This window comes from Triticum aestivum, chromosome 4B (genome assembly GCF_018294505.1).
Source record: "Triticum aestivum cultivar Chinese Spring chromosome 4B, IWGSC CS RefSeq v2.1, whole genome shotgun sequence".
NCBI lineage: Eukaryota > Viridiplantae > Streptophyta > Magnoliopsida > Poales > Poaceae > Triticum > Triticum aestivum.
In genome coordinates this window covers 1,420,651-1,427,795 of record NC_057804.1, presented here as the reverse complement: position 1 = coordinate 1,427,795, position 7,145 = coordinate 1,420,651, and positions in this window count along the sequence as shown.

Below are 7,145 nucleotides of genomic sequence, written 5' to 3'. Positions count from 1 at the left end.
TGGGGTCTCGAAGCAATATCCACGGTTGTCGAACCCCAAGGTGCGTTTACGTGTCGGTCATCAACACTCACAGTTTTGGCCGATTCTGGCCCGTTTCGTGGACTATTACTCACTATTTTGGGTCCCGGAGTGATTTCCGCGATGAACGAACCACGGGGTGCATTTACGTGTCGGTCATCAACACTCATAGTTTTGGCTGATTCTGGATCGTTTCGTGGACTATTACTCACTGTTTTGGGGTCCCGGAGTGATTTCCACGATTAACGAACACCGGGTGCCTTTACGTGTCGGTCATCAACACTCACAGTTTCACTGATTCTGGCCCGTTTCGTGGACTATTACTCACTGTTTAGGGGTCCCAGAGCAATTTCCACAATTGATGATCCCCGGGGCGCGTTTATGTGTCCGTCGTCAACACTCGCAATTTTGGCCTACTCTGACCAGTTTCATGAACTATTACTCACTGTTTAGGGGTCCCAAAGTGATTTCCATAGTTGTTGAACCCAAGGTGCGCTACGTGTCGGTCATCAACACTCACAGTTTCGGCCGATTTTGGCCCGTTTCCTAGACTATTACTCACTGTTTTGGGGTCCGAGAGTGATTTCGATGACTGACGAACCCCGGGGTGCGTTTACATGTCGGTCATCAACACAAGCAGTTTTTGTCGATTCTGACGCGTTTCATGGACTATTAATCACCGTTTTGGGGTCCCAAAGCGATTTCCATGGTTGTCGAACCCCAAGGCATGCTTACATGTTAGTTGTAAAAACTGACAGTTTGGGCCGATTCTGACCCGTTTCGTGGACTAGTACTCAGTTTTGGGGTCCCGAAGTGATTTCCATGATTGATGAACCCCGGGGTGCGTTTACATGTCGATCATCAACACTCGCGGTTTTGGCCGATTCTGGCCCGTTTCGTGGACTATTACTCACCGTCTTCGGATCCCAAAGTGATTTCCATGGTATTCGAACCGCAAGGTGCGTTTACGTGTCCGCCATCAACACTCATAGTTTTAGCCAATTCTGAACCGTTTCGTGGAGTATTACTCACCGTTTTTGGGCCCAAAAGCGATTTCCAAGGTTGCCGAACCCCAAGCTTTGCTTACGTGTCGGTCATCAACACTCATAGTACTGGCCAATTTTGGCCAGTTTCGTGGACTATCACTCACTGTTTTGGGGTCCCGAAGCGATATCCATGGTTGTCGAACCCCAAGGTGCTCTTACGTGTCGGTCATCAACAGTCATAGTTTAGGCCGATTCTGGCCCGTTTCATGGACTATTACTCACTGTTTTGGGGTCCCGGAGTGATTTCCACGATTAACGAACACAGGGGTGCGCTTACGTGTTGTTCATTAACACTCATAGTTTTGGCCAATTCTGGCCCATTTTGAGGACTATTAATCACTGTTTTGGGGACCCGGAGTGATTTCCATGATTAATAAACCCCGAGGTGCGTTTACGTGTCGGTCATCAACACTCACAGTTTTGGCTGATTTTGGCCCGTTTCACGGACTATAACTCACTGTTTTGGGGTCCCGAAGCGATATCCTGGTTGTCGAACCCTGATATCCCACAAGTGTAGGGGATCGCAACAGCTTTCGAGGGTAGAGTATTCAACCCAAATTTATTGATTCGACACAAGGGGAACCAAAGAATATTCTTAAGTATTAGCAGTTGAGTTGTCAATTCAACCACACCTGGATAACTTAGTATCTGCAGCAAAGTATTTAGTAGCAAAGTGGTATGATAGTAATGGTAACAATGGCAAAAGTAAAGATAGCAGTTTTGTAGTAATTGTAACAGTAGCAACGGAAAAGTAAATAAGCGAAGCACAATATGTGAAAAGCTCGTAGGCATTGGATCAGTGATGGATAATTATGTCGGATGCGATTCCTCATGTAATAGCTATAAAATAGGGTGACATAGAACTAGCTCCCGTTCATCAATGTAATGTAGGCATGTATTCTGAATATAGTCATATGTGCTTATGGAAAAGAACTTGCATGACATATTTTGTCCTACCCTCCCATGGCAGCGGGGTCCTAGTGGAAACTAAGGGATATTAAGGCCTCCTTTTAATAGAGTACCGGACCAAAGCATTAACACATAATGAATACATGAACACCTCAAACTATGCTCATCACCGAGAAGTATCCCGATTATTGACACTTCGGGGTTGTCGGATCATAACACATAATAGGTGACTATAGACTTGCAAGATAGGATCAAGAACTCACATATATTCATGAAAACATAATAGGTTCAGATCTGAAATCATGGCACTCGGGCCCTAGTGACAAGCATTAAGCATAGCAAAGTCATAGCAACATCAATCTCAGAACATAATGGATACTAGGGATCAAACCCTAACAAAACTAACTTGATTACGTGGTAAATCTCATCCAACCCATCACCGTCCAGCAAGCCTATGATGGAATTACTCACGCACTACAGTGAGCATCATGAAATTGATGAAGGAGGATGGTTGATGATGACAACGGCGACGAATCCCCCTTTCTGGAGCCCCGGACGGACTCCGGATCAGCCCTCCCGAGAGAGATTAGGGCTTAGCGGCGGCTCCGTATCGTAAAACGTGTTGAAACTTTCTCTCTGATTTTTTTCTCCGCGAAACGAAATATATAGAGTTGGAGTTGAGGTCGGCGGAGCTCCAAGGGGACCACGAGATAGGGGGCGCGCCCAAGGGGAGGGCGCGCCCCCCACCCTCGTGGACAAGGTGTGTGCCCCCTGACCTTGATTCTTTCACCAATATTTTTTATATTTTCCAAAAGTTATCTCCGTGGATTTTCAGGTCATTCCGAGAACTTTTGTTTTCTACACAATAAACAACACCATGGCGGTTCTGCTGAAAACAGCATCAGTCCGGGTTAGTTTCATTCAAATCATGCAAGTTAGAGTCCAAAACAAGGGCAGAAGTGTTTGGAAAAGTAGATACATTGGAGACGTATCAAATCCCCCAAGTTTAAAGCTTTGCTTGTCCTCGAGCAATTCAGTTGATAAACTGAAAGTGATAAAGAAAAAAAATTACAAACTCTATTTGCTCTTGTTGTTGTAAATATGTAAGGCCAGCATTCAAGTTTTCAGCAAAGATTATGAACTAACCATATTCACAATAACTCTTAGGTCTCACATTTACTCATATCAATGGCATAATCAGTTAGTGAGCAATAATAATTAAACTCGGATGACAACACTTTCTCAAAACAATCATAATATGATATAACAAGATGGTATCTCGCTAGCCCTTTCTGAGACCGCAAAACATAAATGCAAAGCACCTTTAAAGATCAAGGACTGACTAAACATTGTAATTCATGGTAAAAGAGATCCAGTCAACTCATACCCAATATAAACTAATAGTAATGCATGCAAATGACAGTGTGATCTCCAGCGGGTGCTTTTAAATAAGAAGGTGATGACTCAACATAAAAGTAAATAGATAGGCCCTTCGCAGAGGGAAGCAGGAATTTGTAGAGGTGCCAGAGCTCAATTTTGAAATAGAGATGAATAACTTTTTGAGCAGCATACTTTCACTGTCAACGCAACAACTATGAGATGGCAATATCTTCCATACTACATACATTATAGGTGGTTCCCAAATAGAATGGTAAAAGTTTATACTCCCCCACCACCAACAAGCATCAATCCATGGCTTGCTCGAAACAACGAGTGCCTCCAACTAACAACAGCCCTGGCGGAGTTTTGTTTAATTATTTTGATTTGCTTTGATCTTTTGATCATGGGACTGGGCATCCCTGTTACCGGCCATTTTCTCGTGAATGAGGAGCGGAGTCCACTCCTCTTGAGAATAACCCACCTAGCATGGAAGATACAGACAGCCCTAATTGAAACATGAGCTGCTCGAGCATACAAAACAGAATTTCATTTGAAGGTTTGGAGTTTGGCACATACAAATTTACTTGGAACGGCAAGTAGATACCGCATATAGGAAGGTATGGTGGACTCACTTGGAATAACTTTGGGGTTTATGGAGTTTGGATGCACAAGAAGTATTCCCGCTTAGTACAAGTGAAGGCAAGCAAAAGACTGGGAAGCGACCAACTGAGAGAGCGACAACAGTCGTGAACATGCATTAAAATTAATTTATACCAAGTACAAGCATGAGTAGGATATAATCTACCATGAACATAAATATCGTGAAGGCTATGTTGATTTGTTTCAACTACATGCGTGAACATGTGCCAAGTCGAGTCACTCAATTCATTCAAAGGAGGATACCATCCCATCATACCACATCATAATCGTTTTAATAGCATGTTGGCACGCAAGGTAAACCATTATAACTCATAGCTAATTAAGCATGGCACAAGCAACTATAATCTCTAAATGTCATTGCAATATGTTTAATTCATAATAAGCTGAATCAGGAATGATGAACCCATCATATTTACAAAAACAAGAGAGGTCGAGTCCATACCGGCTTTTCTCATCTCAATCAGTCCATCATATATCGTCATTATTGCCTTTCACTTGCACGACCGAACGATGCTTATAATAATAATAGTGCATGTGCATTGGACTAAGCTGGAATCTGCAAGCATTCAACTCAAGAGAGAAGACAAGTAATATGGGCTCTAAGTTAAATCAACAATCATGCATATGAGAGCCACTAAGCATTTTCAATATGGTCTTCTACTCTCAACCCCCAAAGGAAAGAAAAGAAATAAAACTATTTACACGGGAAAGCTCCCAACAAGCAAGAAGAAGAACGAGAAATCTTTTTGGGTTTTCATTTTAATCACTACTACAAGCATGGAAAGTAAACTAACTATTTTTTTGGTTTTTCTTAATGTTTATCAAACACACAAGAAGAAAGCTAGAAAAATAAATTAAACTAGCATGGATAATACAATGAAAGAGTATGAGCACCGACGACTAGAATAGTGTGAACATGAATGTAAGGTCGGTGAGAAATACGTACTCCCCCAAGCTTAGGCTTTTGGCCTAAGTTGGTCTAATGCCAAGGATAGCCTGGCTGATATCCGAAGTTATAACTGGGGTCGTACTGAGATGCAGCAGCAAATGCATCCTGAGCTGCGGCATGTTGGTGAGCCGCCTCTGCTCTCCCCTCGTGTTCAGCTACCTAAAATCCTCAAATAATCCATAAAAAATCATACTAAATTTGCAGGGCATTTGGAGCACTTTTATTTTCGGGATATTTTTTTATTGCGCGGATAATTTAGAAAACAGACAGCTAATACTATTTTTGCTTTATTTATTATAAATAACAGAAAGTAAAAAGAGGGTACAGAAGGTTGTGCCTTCTAGTTTCATCCATCTCATGATCATCAAAATGAATCCACTAACAAGGTTGATCAAGTCTTGTTAGCAAACTCATTCCGAATAACACGGAACCGGAGAAATTTTGAATAACACTAGGTTACCTCAACAGGGATATGAACATCCCCAACAATAAGAATATCATACTTTTTCTTGACAGTAGGAAGAGGAAATTCAAAACCTCCAATAATGATAGTTGGAATTTTTTCAATAGAATTGATGCTATGAACTTGAGGTTGTTTCCTCGGAAAGTGTACCGTATGCTCATTACCATTAACATGAAAAGTGGCATTGGCTTTGTTGCAATCAATAACAACCCCTGCCGTATTCAAAAAGGGTCTACCAAGGATAATCGACATACTATCGTCCTCGGGAATATCAAGAATAACAAAGTCCGTTAAGATAGTGACATTTGCAACCACAACAGGCACATCCTCACAAATACCGACAGGTATGGCAGTTGATTTATCAGCCATTTGCAAAGATATTTCAGTAGGTGTCAACTTATTCAATTCAAGTCTACGAATAAAGAGAGAGGCATAACACTAACACCGGCGCCAAGATCACATAAAGCAGTTTTAACATAGTTTCTTTTAATGGAGCATGGTATGGTTGGTACCCCTAGATCTCCAAGTTTCTTTGGTATTCTACCCTTAAGCGTATAATTAGCAAGCATGGTGGAAATTTTAGCTTCCGGTATCTTTCTTTTATTTGTAATGATATCCTTCATATACTTAGCATAAGGATTTAATTTAAGCATATCAGTTAAGCGCATACGTAAGAAGATAGGTCTAATCATTTCAGCAAAGCGCTCAAAATCCTCATCATCCTTTGTCTTGGATGGTTTAGGAGGAAAGGGCCTGGGTTTCTGAACCCATGGTTCTCTTTTTTTACTGTGCTTCCTAGCAACAAAGTCTCTCTTATCATAACATTGATTCTTTGATTGCGGGTTATCAAGATCAACAGCAGGTTCAACCTCTACTTAGTTATTATTCCTAGGTTGAGCATCAACATGAACATTATCATTAACATTATCACTAGGTTCATGTTCATCACCTGATTGTGTTTCATCATCAGAAATGGAAATATCATTGGGATTCTCAGGTGTGTCTACAATAGGTTCACTAGAAGCATGCAAAGTCCTATCATTTTTCTTTTTCTTCTTTTTGGAAGAACTAGGTGCCTCTAAATTATTTCTCTAAGAATCCTGCTCGATTCTCTTAGGGTGGCCTTCAGGATACAAAGGTTCCTGAGTCATTCTACCAGTTCTAGTAGCCACTCTAACAGCAAAGTCATGTTTATTATTTAATTCATCGAGCAAATCACTTTGAGCTTTAAGTACTTGCTCAGCTTGAGTGGTAACCATAGAAGCATATTTGCTAATGAGTTTAAGTTCACCTTTAACTCTATCCATATAATCACTCAAGCGCCCTATCTCGAAAGCATTATTCTTTAATTCTCCACCAACATAAGCATTAAAACTTTCTTGTCTAGCCATAAAGTCATCAAATTCATCTAAGTATGGGCTATAAAATTTAGTAGAGGGAATTTCAACTTTATTATATCTATAGAGAGAATTTACCTTTACTACCTGTGTCGGGTTATCAAGACAATGTGTTTCTTCAACAGGCAGTATATTAAGACCATGTATTTCTTCAATAGGAGGTAAATTATTAACATCTTCGGCTTTAATACCTTTTTCTTTCATTGATTTCTTTGCCTCTTGCATATCTTCCGGACTGAGAAATAGAACACCTCTCTTCTTCGGAGTTGGTTTAGGAATAGGCTCAGGAGTTGGCTCAATAGGCTCGGGAATTTCCTCCGGAG